This window comes from Mytilus edulis, chromosome 12 (genome assembly GCF_963676685.1).
Source record: "Mytilus edulis chromosome 12, xbMytEdul2.2, whole genome shotgun sequence".
Lineage (NCBI taxonomy): Eukaryota > Metazoa > Mollusca > Bivalvia > Mytilida > Mytilidae > Mytilus > Mytilus edulis.
The window spans coordinates 77,500,124-77,516,585 of NC_092355.1; the positions used below are offsets into that span (position 1 = coordinate 77,500,124).

Sequence of the window (16,462 nt, forward strand, 5' to 3'; positions counted from 1 at the left end):
TTCTAAAAATTGGATTTCTGATGATTCTCTGTAATAGGAAGTACCCCACTAATTCATGGTCCCATTGCTTTCTATGTTAAATTCCTCCGTTTCAAGTAGGCACACCTCTTTTGTTTTAAGTTCAAATAAAGTGGCAATCATTGCATTTCAAAGCAACACTTTGTGGTGTCTTGTACTGAAAAAATCAACATACTTTTAATTGCATATAAGAAAGAACTGGTTCCCGAAACTTTGGATGTACCAAAACAGGTACTTCAGATCTGACAAACAGACAAAATGTACCCTCTTTTTAAAATTTGGTGCATTTTTTTTAATATTCAAAATCAAAAGTCCAAAAGTGTTTTACAATGATCACCAGTCCTTCAGCTTTCATTTGATACCAAAAATACCTAAATATTCTACATATTTTGAAAGTTACACTCATGCGTAGGAACTATTTTGTGTTAAATATGTACTACTTTCTGGTATGTGCTTTCTGGCCGGGCCTGAATTAGTGGTGTTACACCTGTATGGCAGATGTGAAAAAAGGAAGTGGCTGTATGGCAGATGTGAAAACAGGAAGTGGCTGTATAGCAGATGTGAAAACTACTTACTCTGACTCTGTATTGATTTACCTCACTTTGGAGAAGCAGCAAATATTACTTTTCAAGTCTTTGGTTGAACTGTCCAGGGTTCAAACCCACCACCTCCCACACTAAAGGTGAACACAATACTACAACACCGTGAAGATCTTTGGTTGAACTGTCCAGGGTTCAAACCCACCACCTCCCACACTAAAGGTGAACACAATACCACAACACCGTGAAGATCTTTGGTTGAACTGTCCAGGGTTCAAACCCACCACCTCCCACACTAAAGGTTAACACAATACCACAACACCGTGAAGATCTTTGGTTATTATAACTGTCCAGGGTTCAAACCTACCACCTCCCACACTAAAAGTTAACACAATACTACAACACCATGAAGATCTTTGGTTTAACTGTCCAGGGTTTAAACCCACCACCTCCCACATTAAAAGTTAACACAATACTACAACACCATGAAGATTATATCGAGGCAGTCTTTATGGATTGATTTTTTTTGTTCTCTTAAAAAAACATATATTATACAATACATACTAATAAATAAATACTGATGAATGTACCTCTGAGGTCAGCCTAATTTATAAGTAACGTTGTGTCGTCATCTAAAGCATCTGTGAAAAATAACTATAAATCGTATTTACTTGTTTAAGCCCGATATATATGTAAAATTGAAGTATGACTAAAAAATACTTCATTCGTACTTGTTATGAATGTTTCTTATAAACATATCAATGTGTGTGTGTTATCTCCCTGTTTCAATAAAATAAACTTACAGTTATAAGTTATATGGTTCGCTTTTGACCCCCTATGGATCCATAGAGGGTTAGTAAAATCCATAGGGGCTGAGGCCGAAGGGGGTAAGTAGTGAACCATATATAAGATATAACTAATTTATTGCACATGGAACTTTTCCTGCTGTGTTTTGTATAAAAATAAATAATGAAATACAACAACATCAATAGATGACGTCACCATTAAAAATAGACGGACGTCATGAACCCATATGAAATTTACTAACCCCATACAGATCAATAGGGGGTCACCATGTGACGGCGTTAAACCAATCACAACGTCATAATTTACCTATGGTGCGATAAAAAGGTATAATGTGTAATTATTTCCTTAAAATGAATAAATCCTAAATTTAATGGCCCGCTTCATGAAAATGAAGAAATTATCATATGAGGTTATTTTTGAATCGTTAACTATATATTGACCTGTACACATCTTAATTCTTGCTTTGTTGGGTTGCTCATTGACATATATCTCACTTTATTTTTCTATAGCACAAGTTCAATGCTTATATTTGAATATTATCACATTCTTTGTGTCTTGTTTACTATAAAAACATTGGTGGTATTTTGAATGTAAAAACTATATGTTGTGTATCTCCCCTTATAGAGTTTGAATATTTTACATTATCTCCCCTTATAGAGTTTGAAGATTTTACTTTATCTCTCTTTTTAAAGTTTGGACATTTTACATTATCTCCCCTGATAGAGTTTGAATATTTTACATTATCTCCCCTTATAGAGTTTAAACATTTTACCTATCTCCCGTTATAGAGTTTGAACATTTAACATTATCTTCCCTTACAGAGTTTGCAGTGTTCTAGGATTTTTTTGGCACCTTGACTTACCACGGGTAAGATCAATAAAAAAATTACTTACCCACATCTAAAAGTTAAATCCGCCAACCAATGCGGACGGCGCAAAGCGCCGTCCGCTGCGGCGAGCTAAAGCTCGCCGCCCTTATGGCCGGGGGTCTGGGGGCCGCTCAAGGCTGATTCACTGAACATTAATGATTAAGGATAAGTCATTTGTTGCACATAGATTTTAAATTTAAAAACTTTTATGACATGCTTTAAATTATATGTTGTGAAGTTTGTCTGAACAAAGTTGGATTCGGATACGATTGAATTTTGTACAAAATAAAAAAAAAACGATTTCTTACTAAATTTGACAAATATGTTATAGTTATTACTATGTCATTTATTAAGAGCTATAATAAATGCAACTGTAAGTTTATTTTCCTCCGATGACAAGTATAAAATCGTTTATGTCCCGATTTAAGCACCAGTTATCAATCCGGATTTTCCGATTTTACCAACACCGTGACCGACTTTTAGAATGATAGGAGAAGAATGTGGTCTCTTTTGCGCTTGATTACACCTAGTAAACGAGTGCTTGAATAAAAGCGCCGATAGACATCGACAAAATCTTCGATCTTTTATCAAAGTTTTTTCTCGTGATTTAATAAAAATAAAAAGCAGATATGGGAAAATTGAAGAGGACCGGGAAATTTCAAGAGTTTTTCGGCTTCCCCGAACTTGAAAATTGACTTACCACCGGGTGACAAAGGCTAAAAAATGACTTACCCATAGTCCTTATCCACTTACCCCGGGTAACGGGTAATGGGAATCCTAGAACACTGGTTTGAATATTTTACATTATCTCCCCCTATAGAGTTTGAACATTTTACATTATCTCCCCTTACCATGCTTATAGAGTTTGAACATTTTTCATTATCTCCCCTTATAGAGTTTGAACATTTCACATTATCTTCCCCTATAGAATTTGAACATTTTACATTTGAAACAAATTTCAAAGTAAATGATCCTATATAGTTCAAATATAATGTACACTTACCTAGTATAATAACAACTTGGCTGGACAAGGATCACATTGACTATAATAACAACTTGACTGGACAAGGATCTAATTAATACAAATCATAGATGTTCAAACTAAAAATATGGCTAAAAAAGAAAAAGGAAAACAACAGTACACAAAACACAAAATTAACAGTTGAAGACTGAGCGACAGGAAACACATCAAAAGTTGAGGGCTATCTCAGGTGCTCCACATGTGGCACTTGTGTTGCTCATTAATAAGTACACACTCAGTGATAGTTCTAATTTAAAGATAGTTTTCAATGGTTGAATACAATGTTGACCTCTTTCATTGAATGGTTGCTGTCTTATTGACATTAACATCCAATCTGTCATTCCTACACCACAAGTGACTTCTTAAAAATGCTTACTCTTTAAGCAACTCACATTGTAATGTTTTGTTTAGTTTTCACTAACAAATGCACTTCATTTTTTGTAATTATGTCATGTTATTTCTTGTTTCCAATTTATTTAACAAAAGTAAATGAGTGCAAAATGTTAATCCTGTTTAAAAAGAATTAAAAAAAGCACTGGTGTAATGCTACTTAGAATGATCCAGCTAGCTCTTGATTATCTCCCCTTTCAGAATTTTAACATTTACAATTGAAATATATTTCTGAATTTCATTCGATAAAATAAATAACTTAACGATCCAATACAATTTGACTATAATATTCACTTACCTTTACTAAGTGATAAATTGACTGGACTTGAATCAAATAAAACAAACAGTAGATCTTTAAACTGAAAATATACAATAGCTCAATTTCAGTTCTCCACATTTATATAAATATTGGTTGAACCATTTCTGAATATGTATACTTGTATCAGGTAACTTGTCATGAATGAAAAAGAAGAAGTATAACCTACCATAGTACCATACATAGCTCACTGCAAGATATAACCTACCAAAGTACCATAAATAGCTCAGTGTAAGATATAACCTACCATAATACCATACATAGCTCAGTGTAAGATATAACCTACCATAGTACCATAAATAGCTCAGTGTAAGATATAACCTACCATAGTACCATATATAGCTCAGTGTAAGATATAACCTACCATAGTACCATAAATAGCTCAGTGTAAGATATAACCTACCACAATACCATACATAGCTCAGTGTAAGATATAACCTACCATAGTACCATACATAGCTCAGTGTAAGGTATAACTTACCATTGTACCATAAATAGCTCAGTGTAAGATATAACCTACCATAGTACCATAAATAGCTCAGTGTAAGATATAACCTACCATAATACCATACATAGCTCAGTGTAAGATATAACCTACCATAGTACCATACATAGCTCAGTGTAAGGTATAACTTACCATAGTACCATACATAGCTCAGTGTAAGATATAACCTACCATAGTACCATAAATAGCTCAGTGTAAGGTATAACCTACCATAGTACCATTCATAGCTCAGTGTAAGATATAACCTACCATAATACCATACATAGCTCAGTGTAAGATATAACCTACCATAGTACCATAAATAGCTCAGTGTAAATTATAACCTACCATAGTACCATAAATAGCTCAGTGTAAGATATAACCTACCATAGTACCATAAATAGCTCAGTGTAAGATATAACCTACCATAGTACCATAAATAGCTCAGTGTAAGATATAACCTACCATAGTACCATACATAGCTCAGTGTAAGATATAACCTACCATAGTACCATACATAGCTCAGTGTAAGATATAACCTACCATAGTACCATAAATAGCTCAGTGTAAGATATAACCTACCATAGTACCATATATAGCTCAGTGTAAGATATAACCTACCATAGTACCATAAATACTAAAATAGCTCAGTGTAAGATATAACCTAGCATAGTACCACAAATAGCTCAGTGTAAGATATAACCTACCATAGTACCATACATAGCTCAGTGTAAGATATAACCTACCATAGTACCATAAATACTAAAATAGCTCAGTGTAAGATATAACCTACCATAGTACCATACATAGCTCAGTGTAAGATATAACCTACCTGGCATAGTACCATAAATAGCTCAGTGTAAGATATAACCTACCATAGTACCATAAATAGCTCAGTGTAAGATATAACCTACCATAGTACCATAAATAGCTCAGTGTAAGATATAACCTACCATAGTACCATAAATAGCTCAGTGTAAGATATAACCTACCATAGTACCATAAATAGCTCAGTGTAAGATATAACCTACCATAGTACCATAAATAGCTCAGTGTAAGATATAACCTACCATAGTTCCATAAATAGCTCAGTGTAAGGTATAACCTACCATAGTACCATACATTGCTCAGTGTAAGATATAACCTACCATAGTACCATACATAGCTCAGTGTAAGATATAACCTACCATAGTACCATACATAGCTCAGTGTAAGATATAACCTACCTGGCATAGTACCATAAATAGCTCAGTGTAAGGTATAACCTACCATAGTACCATAAATAGCTCAGTGTAAGATATAACCTACCATAGTACCATACATAGCTCAGTGTAAGATATAACCTACCTGGCATAGTACCATAAATAGCTCAGTGTAAGATATAACCTACCATAGTACCATAAATAGCTCAGTGTAAGATATAACCTACCATAGTACCATAAATAGCTCAGTGTAAGATATAACCTAACCTAGTACCATACATAGCTCAGTGTAGGATATAACCTACCATAATACCATACATAGCTCAGTGTAAGATATAACCTAACATAATACCATACATAGCTCAGTGTAAGTTATAACCTACCATAGTACCATAAATAGCTCAGTGTAAGATATAACCTACCATAATACCATACATAGCTCAGTGTAAGATATAACCTACCATAGTACCATAAATAGTTCAGTGTAAGATATAACCTACCATAGTACCATACATAGCTCAGTGTAAGATATAATCTACCATAGTACCATACATAGCTCAGTGTAAGATATAACCTACCTGGCATAGTACCATAAATAGCTCAGTGTAAGATATAACCCACCATAATACCATACATAGCTCAGTGTAAGATATAACCTACCATAGTACCATAAATAGCTCAGTGTAAGATATATCCTACCATAGTACCATACATAGCTCAGTGTAAGGTATAACCTACCATAGTACCATACATAGCTCAGTGTAAGATATAACCTACCTGGCATAGTACCATAAATAGCTCAGTGTAAGATATAACCTACCATAGTACCATAAATAGCTCAGTGTAAGATATAACCTACCATAGTACCATAAATAGCTCAGTGTAAGATATAACCTACCCTAGTACCATACATAGCTCAGTGTAGGATATAACCTACCATACTACCATACATAGCTCAGTGTAAGATATAACCTACCTGGCATAGTACCATAAATAGCTCAGTGTAAGATATAACCTACCATAGTACCATAAATAGCTCAGTGTAAGATATAACCTACCCTAGTACCATACATAGCTCAGTGTAAGATATAACCTACCTGGCATAGTACCATAAATAGCTCAGTGTAAGATATAACCTACCATAGTACCATAAATAGCTCAGTGTAAGATATAACCTACCCTAGTACCATACATAGCTCAGTGTAGGATATAACCTACCATAGTACCATACATAGCTCATTGTAAGGTATAACCTACCATAGTACCATACATAGCTCAGTGTAAGATATAACCTACCATAGTACTATACATAGCTCAGTGTAAGGTATAACCTACCATAGTACCATACATAGCTCAGTGTAGGATATAACCTACCATAGTACCATACATAGCTCAGTGTAAGATATAACCTACCATAGTACCATACATAGCTCAGTGTAAGATATAACCCACTATAGTACCATAAATAGCTCGGTGTAAGGTATAACCTACCATAGTACCATAAATAGCTCAGTGTAAGATATAACCTACCATAGTACCATAAATAGCTCAGTGTAAGATGTAACCTACCATAGTACCATACATAGCTCACTGTAAGATATAACCTACCATAGTACCATACATAGCTCAGTGTAAGATATAGCCTACCATAGTACCATACATAGCTCAGTGTAAGATATAACCTACCATAGTACCATACATAGCTCAGTGTAAGATATAACCTACCATAGTACCATACATAGCTCAGTGTAAGATATAACCCACTATAGTACCATAAATAGCTCGGTGTAAGGTATAACCTACCATAGTACCATAAATAGCTCAGTGTAAGATATAACCTACCATAGTACCATACATAGCTCAGTGTAAGATATAACCTACCATAGTACCATAAATAGCACGGTGTAAGGTATAACCTACCATAGTACCATAAATAGCTCAGTGTAAGATATAACCCACTATAGTACCATAAAAACCTCAGTGTAAGATATAACCTACCATAATACCATACATAGCTCAGTGTAAGATATAACCTACCATAGTACCATGCATAGCTTAGTGTAAGATATAACCTACCATAGTACCATACATAACTCAGTGTAAGATATAACCTACCATAGTACCATACATAGCTCAGTGTAAGATATAACCTACCATAGTACCATACATAGCTCAGTGTAAGATATAACCTACCATAGTACCATAAATAGCTCAGTGTAAGATATAGCCTACCATAGTACCATGCATAGCTCAGTGTAAGATATAACCTATGATAGTAACATGCATAGCTCAGTGTAAGGTATAACCTACCATAGTACCCTAAATAGCTCAGTGTAAGATATAACCTACCATAGTACCATACATAGCTCAGTGTAAGGTATAACCTACCATAGTACCATAAATAGCTCAGTGTAAGATATAACCCACTATAGTACCATACATAGCTCAGTGTAAGATATAACCTACCATAGTACCATACATAGCTCAGTGTAAGATATAACCTACCATAGTACCATACATAGCTCAGTGTAAGATATAACCTACCATAGTACCATACATAGCTCAGTGTAAGATATAACCTACCATAGTACCATAAATAGCTCAGTGTAAGATATAACCTACCATAGTACCATACATAGCTCAGTGTAAGATATAACCTACCATAGTACCATACATAGCTCAGTGTAAGATATAACCTACCATAGTACCATAAATAGCTTAGTGTAAGGTATAACCTACCATAGTACCATACATAGCTCAGTGTAAGATATAACCTACCATAGTACCATACATAGCTCAGTGTAAGATATAACCTACCATAGTACCATACATAGCTCAGTGTAAGATAAAATTTGTAAGGGTTCCGCGGAACCCAGTGTCTCGCCTATTTTTGCTGTAAATCGCAGGCTCAACAACAATGAAGAAAAAAATCAATAAAAATATTCCTCTTGTTACTATTTTATGATTGTAAGAAAATCTAAGTCCATTTGAAAGTAAATTACAGAAAAAAACAGAGTAATCTTTTTACAAACTTTACTTCTGGATACAATCTTATGATCATAAATAAGGTTATTTCCAAGTTTGGTACAAACCCAGGATAGTTTAAGAAAGTTATTTAAATTTTAAAAACTTTAACCACAGAGTGAATGTAATGGTTCCCTGCAGAAAAAACTAAGTCCATTTATAAGTAAAATACGGAAAAAATTGAATTTTATTTTTACAAAATTTTCTTCTGGATACTATCTTATGATCATAAACAAGCTTCTGTCCAAGTTTGGTACAAACCCAGGATAGTTAAAGAAAGTTATTAAAATTCTAAAAACTTTAACCACAGAGTGAATGTAATGTTTCCCCGCAGAAAAAACTAAGTCCATTTATAAGTAAAATACGGAAAAAATTGAATTTTATTTTTACAAAATTTACTTCTGGATATTATCTTATGATCATAAACAAGCTTCTGTCCAAGTTTGGTACAAACCCAGGATAGTTTGAGAAAGTTATTAAAATTCTAAAAACTTTAACCACAGAGTGAATGTTTTGTTTCCCCGCAGAAAAAACTAAGTCCATTTATAGTAAAATACGGAAAAAATGGAATTTTATTTTTACAAAATTTACTTCTGGATACTATCTTATGATCATAAACAAGCTTCTGTCAAAGTTTGGTAGAAATCCAGTATAGTTTAAGAAAGTTATTAAAATTTCAAAAACTTTAACCACAGAGTGAATATTTGTTGACGCCGCCGACGACGACGGAATGTAGGATCGCTTAGTCTCGCTTTTTCGACTAAAGTCGAAGGCTCGACAATAACCTACCATAGTACCATAAATAGCTTAGTGTAAGGTATAACCTACCATAGTACCATACATAGCTCAGTGTAAGGTATAACCTACCATAGTACCATACATAGCTCAGTGTAAGATATAACCTACCATAGTACCATACATAGCTCAGTGTAAGATATAACCTACCATAGTACCATACATAGCTCAGTGTAAGATATAACCTACCATAGTACCATACATAGCTCAGTGTAAGGTATAACCTACCATAGTACCATAAATACATGTAGCTCAGTGTAAGGTATAACCTACCATAGTACCATAAATAGCTCAGTGTAAGAGTTTTAGGACAAATTCATAATAGCATGAAGGCCTGTTATAAGCAAGGCTGTCTAATGGGAGTTGTTTTTGTGTCACATCACTGTATTATTAGCAAGGCTGTCTAATGGGAGTTATGTTTGTGTCATGTCACTGTATTATTAGACAGGCTGTCTAATGGGAGTTATGTTTGTGTCATGTCACTGTATTATTAGACAGGCTGTCTAATGGGAGTTATTTTTGTGTCACATCACTGTATTATTAGACAGGCTGTCTAATGGGAGTTATGTTTGTGTCATGTCACTGTATTATTAGACAGGCTGTCTAATGGGAGTTATGTTTGTGTCATGTCACTGTATTATTAGCAAGGCTGTCTAATGGGAGTTATGTTTGTGTCATGTCACTGTATTATTAGCAAGGCTGTCTAATGGGAGTTATGTTTGTGTCATGTCACTGTATTATTAGACAGGCTGTCTAATGGGAGTTATTTTTGTGTCATGTCACTGTATTATTAGCAAGGCTGTCTAATGGGAGTTATGTTTGTGTCAAGTCACTGTATTATTAGCCAGGCTGTCTAATGGGAGTTATGTTTGTGTCACGTCACTGTATTGTAAGCCAGGCTGTCTAATGGGAGTTATTTTTGTGTCAAGTCACTGTATTATTAGACAGGCTGTCTAATGGGAGTTATTTTTGTGTCAAGTCACTGTATTATTAGACAGGCTGTCTAATGGGAGTTATTTTTGTGTCACGTCACTGTATTGTAAGCCAGGCTGTCTAATGGGAGTTATATGTCATGTCATTGTATTATTAGACAGGCTGTCTAATGGGAGTTATTTTTGTGTCATGTCACTTTAACTGTTATTATGGTACGAATACGGATTTCTGTCATACATGTAGCTGATCCGCTTCAAAAATAAACAATTTAGACAAGTGATTTGGAAATGGAATATGACGCTTTTAATGCAATTAATGCAATAAATGGATGGAACATGAACTAAAGGCAATATTCATCACGTTCAAATGAAGTTATAAACTTATTTTGCTGATAATCAGAATGTTTTTATGTATGCTCTCGAGCAACAAGTATCGGAAGTGAATAAAAATACTTCATACAAAGTTGTTTGTTTGAAATATACATGAAGCATACAACCAATCTATAAAGTCTATGCTTTCACCTCTTTTCTAAAGAAATAAATCATTTAAGACTTTGAATTTCATTACTTAAAAATGAAAAATTGCTGTTTCATCAACTTGGTAAAAATGAAAAATTGCTGATGACAAAAGTGACAGAAAGCGATATCGTGAACACCTGGGCGACTGGATATCACTTTTGACGGTTGGACAAAGCTGAGTGATGGACAAGAAAGCGTTTTCTTAGCCCAGTCGCCTGCTAGCGTGAGACCTGCTATAGATGAAGCAGACAAATCTTGGTTTCAACTCATTGATTCAGAAAAGACTTTAAAGAAAAGTTTACAGAAAACAGATGGACAGACACAATGTCATGTCAAAAGTTTACCTAAACATGTAAAAAGAGAAATAATATTTCATTTTCAATAAGGGGAGTTTTTAAATTTGTTGGTTTACAGATCTGCAAACCATAATATTCGGCAAAAACGCAAAAAAAATGATAAAAATCATCATAAAGGACAATACATTTGTACATGTAACTCCAAAAAGAGGTCATCAGACATTTTCAACCATGTTGACTTTTTTGTAAATCTTGTCTTGCTGATAATTTTTGCTTATTTAAGTTTATCATGTTTATATGATTATCTATCTATTATAGTTTTGTTCAGATTTTGGGCATACACACAAAAATTTGGTAAAAAATTGTCATTTAATGGGCAATAACTCCAATAAAGAGTCCTTTGAGCCATGTCAGCCATCTTAATTCGACAAAAAAATGTAATTTAATCGATTACATTGAAAGTTATCAGACCCATTTCCGGTCTTTAGGCTTTACCTAAATGTTTGCACCATGACAGAAAATATCTGTAAATCCAGTTTATATTTTTGTCACTGAAAATTGATACCCGTTTTGGGGTATAATACCCATGTATGAGGGTCCTTCCCAACCTGTAATAGTGAAAATACATGGATGGTACCAGCAGGATTCCAAACCTCAATCTTTGGATCCAAAGGCAGCGCTCTAACCGACTGAGCCAAAGAAGATTTTCCCTAATTCAACTAGTCTACGTTTGAACCTTCAGTTAAAGTTAAACAACGCCACTTTAAAGAATGACTTAAATGAATTATTCTAAATAATTTGTTTATTTTAAGCATTTAATTGTAAATTTTCTTGACTCTATATTTGTTTTCTAGTTGTTTCTTGGCGCTAAATTAGTCTCTTTGTTGCTAACTAGTGAGAAAGACTTTTCTAAATACTATTAATCAATAGTTTAAGTTAAGGGGAGACAACTCATGATTTGGTCTATTGATATGACAACTTCTGTGTGATCACAATTTGGAGAAAAAGTCATGAAAGTAAACACAAGAGTGCACATGCTGAAATGTCTCGTCTGCTGTACTGACCATTGATTTTATGTAGAAAGTCTTACTTAAAGATGAAGGTTTTACTACAAATATCACATAAACTTAACATTTCTAAATAGCCATCATGTCCATGGCAATGAGGTCAAGGCCAGATATTAAATCCTGTCAGACAGACAAGTACACCTTACCATTACCAGTATTAATCATTAACAATATATACCATATATAATCCACATATTGCTTATGATAATTGACCAAAAACAAAGCTTAACATAGACCAATGAACCATGAAATTGAGGTCAAGATCAGATTATACCTGCCATACAGACACATGAGACATGTACACCTTAAAATCAATCCATACTATAAATATAGTTGACCTACTGCTTATATAGTATTTGAAAAACAGACCAAAACACAAAAGCTTAACGTACATTGACCAATAAACCATGAAATTGAGGTCAAAGTCAGATTATACCTGCCAGACAGACATGTACGTCTTAGAATCAATCCATACACTAAATATAGTTGACCTACTGCTTATAGTATTTGAATCAAAGAGCAGATTGCTCTGAGGGATACGATTGCCATAGCTTTCATTGACACATGTATACATGTAGCTGGATAATATTATTTTCAAAACTAATTCAACTGATGTACTTAAAAATGTAATTTACTTAATCTGAATAGTTACAAAAAAGCCAATCCCGGTTAAAAGTGTATGAATTATGTACTTACAATGTAGGCCTATTGTGTTTTATTTTTGTACTATCAATTCCAAGTTTACTTTCCACAGCAGTCACAGCTGTGAGACTCAAAGTGAGAGAAGTATTTCACTTCGTATCTTATCACCTATTTTCCTACGTTAATTCTAGGAGGGACCCCATTCCTAACTCTTTAAATATTTAATTTCCTTTGGGTCAGTGATCATGACTCCTTTCCCTACACATTCCTGGGTTTAACTTGCGATTGTTTTTTCATATAATACAACGTTTATTGACAGAACGAGTTAATTTTTCTCAGCGTGTTGTTTTGATGCTTCGGTTTTGATTCAGAATTCACGGAAGTGACTTCCGGAAGGGAGACAACTCGAAACGATAATATGGAAGACTCCATTTCGCCTGAAGGGGTGTTGAAAGTAACGGACTACATTTCCTTTAATTTAAATGATGCATACATGTATGATTAAAATTATGCAACAACAATAACCCTCAATAGCAGACATACACAGAAAGGATCCCATGAGTAATAAATTAATCAATTGAGTAGGGAATCCAGAGCAACCATTAAATCTAGTACCCCTTGAAATCAAGAAAAACTATACGCATGCGCATAATTACCTAAACATTTTTGCTAAACAAACCCTGTAGTAAGAACGTATATTAAACCTAAATGGATCTCTATTTTTTATGGAAGTACAATATCAAATATCAGTTTAATAACGGTGACATATAACATGCATAAGTAAAACTCCACTTCAGTTCTTATATGACAGAAATAGATTTATCTGAATTCAGAGAACTCTCGCATTTTTATCACAACTGGGGAATTCCCTCTGACGTGTTTCTAAATTTATAAAAACACTAAATATAAATTTATACTGCTTGATTCTGATTTTCCGTGTTGTTAAAAACACGCATATAAGTCAAGGGAAATATCAAACATGAAGATTATGAAAAGAACATTATAGGAAAGTTGTTTAAGTTCAATCCCTTTGTTTGATTTTACCTTTTAAACTAAGACAATCATAAGAATCTGAGATGGTCCTTAATGTTTAGAATAAAACGGTTGACGTGAGGGAATTGTCCTGAGCCACTGGTATAAGTCTACAGATTGCTTGAAAGCAATTGTATCCCAAAAACAGATCGAAACACTAAAACTTATCATTTACCAATGAACCATGAAAATGAGGTCAAGTTCGGAATATACCTGCCCAACAGACATGTACACCTTACAATAATTCCATACACCAAATATAGTTGACCTAATGCTTATAATATTTGGAAAACAGACCAAAACTCAAAAACTTATCATCTACCAATGAACCATGAAAATGAGGTCAAGGACAATGGACATATGACAGACGGCAGGGGTGGATTCAGCCATTTTTAAAAAGGGTGTTCCAACCCAGGTAAGGGGGGGTTCCATCCATATGTTGTTATCGTTCGCTCCCAAAACACATTCACACCCCACACGTTCACCCCTTGGCTACGTTCGCTCCCTTTTTTTTTATTCAAATGCTGGTTGAATTAAGATTTTTTTTTAGGTACATATATATCAAAATATTTATATTTTCATGAATAAAAATTCGTGAATATTTTTTTTGTGATTAGATGATTAAAAATTAATTATGATTTATTTAAAATTACTGTTTTAAATTGATTTATTTGTGTTTGGTGTAAAGTAAAATACACGTAGTTAGCTTGGTATAAGTAAAACAATGAAGACTTTTAATGAATAAAATGAAAGATAACTATCTTTAACAGTTTGTGACGAGTTTGATATCCGTTTGAACATAAATCTAGGGTGCTCGCATAAAGCAGCTTAACTGCATAAAAATTGACGCTAATTAAATCTGTTAATCTCTTGTCAGTGATATTGTTTGCCTCAAATTACAGCCGAAATTCGGCCTTTTCCCCTAGAGAAAATTCCCAATTACTAAAAAAAATGGCTTAAAATTCCTCCCAAAAAGTTTCAAATTTTCCCCAAACAGTGATGGCATTGGTGTAATGTTTGTAAATATCGTATTCATGCTATTATTTTGATATTAGAAAGCACTTTTGAGATCCGGTTTTCTGTTCAGAATCATCATGATGTTTGTAACACATGTAGTTTTCAATGCATAAAGTACCATCATTGCTTCTGTTTCTTTCCCCTCTCCGAAAAGTACCTTTCAGGTTGAAAATGTCTGACAACCAAAATATACGGCCAAAATATACATGAAAAAACAGTGCAAAAAAGACAGCAAAGGTCAGCAAAAAATTGGAGATGTGTTTAGAATAAAATATACAAATTTCCCAATTTCAATAAAAAATATGCATTTTTCCCAATAAAAAACGGTAGAGGTAGTTTTGAAAAAAGACAACAATATCACTGCTTGTATTTAGCATGTCGATCAGTACTACATTAATTGAATTATGATCACTGAAGTTGAAGATATTGGAAATTAAAGAACCTTAGTGAGCACGCTCACATACCCCACGTCCCCACATTGTCATTGGAGAAATTAAATAAGTATAAGAAAAAAAAATTGTATAAGAAAAAATACTGAATAATAAATTCCTGTCAATATACACATCTACATAGTATGTCCTTATTATCTACAAAATTTCATGAAATTCTGTTGTGTGTTTTCAGAGGAGTTGAGATGACAAACTGTTGCAGAAGTACATTGAAGCAAATAAGTTCAAAGGGGCATAACTCCTAGAAAAAAAATTGAATCGTAATTTCCTGTTGATATGCACATCTACGTAGTATGTCCTTATGATCTGAAAAGGTTTCGTGAAATTCTGTTGTGTGGTTTGAGAGGAGTTGCGATGACAAACTGTTGCAGTAGTACATTAAAGTAAATAAGTTCAAAGGGGCGTAACTCCTAGAAAAAAAATTGAATTGCAATTTCCCGTCGATATGCACAACTACATAGTATGTCCTTATTATCTGAAAAGGTTTCGTGAATTTCTGTTGTGTGGTTTGAGAGGAGTTGCGATGACAAACTGTTGCAGTAGTACATTAAAGTAAATAAGTTCAAAGGGGCGTAACTCCTAGAAAAAAAATTGAATCTCAATTTCCCGTCGATATGCACAACTACATAGTATGTCCTTATTTTCTGAAAAGGTTTCGTGAAATTCTGTTGTGTGGTTTGAGAGGAGTTGCGATGACAAGAAACAGGACTGACGGACTGACGGACGGACGGGTCAAAAACATTATACCCTCCGCAACTTCGTTGCGTGGGGTATAATAAACATAACGTGGGAGGACAATTGTTTTCTAGAATATTTAGCAACTTTACAATAAAACTCAAATGCAAATGTAAAAAAATAAAATGTTACTTGTGGTAGCAAGTGTCACCTTGGGCCAGAGTACCAAAATAGGATTCAGATATACAATTAAACAGTGATTACTTAGGCCAGGATTTTTTAATTTGTTAGTTTACGGATCCGCCGACCCGATTTTGCCGATTCCTAGAATAAAAATAAAATTGACTTTTCATGCTTTTTTATTCCCGC

General features: G+C 34.0%; 1 long non-coding RNA gene across 4 annotated transcripts in view; it reads right to left on the reverse strand.

The window, feature by feature from the left end:
- The window catches only part of LOC139497224 (uncharacterized), a 31,534-nt gene that overhangs the window by 8,981 nt on the left and 6,091 nt on the right, over positions 1-16,462 (reverse strand). For 2 of the 4 annotated variants that reach the window (XR_011657716.1, XR_011657718.1), the window contains exons 2-3: positions 3,942-4,002; positions 3,236-3,304 (exon numbers count right to left, since the gene is read on the reverse strand). This is a non-coding gene — a long non-coding RNA (uncharacterized lncRNA). Of the gene's footprint in view, positions 1-614; positions 853-1,121; positions 1,199-3,235; positions 3,305-3,941; positions 4,003-16,462 lie in introns of all 4 variants that reach the window. The other 2 variants (XR_011657719.1, XR_011657717.1) reach the window with 2 other exon arrangements.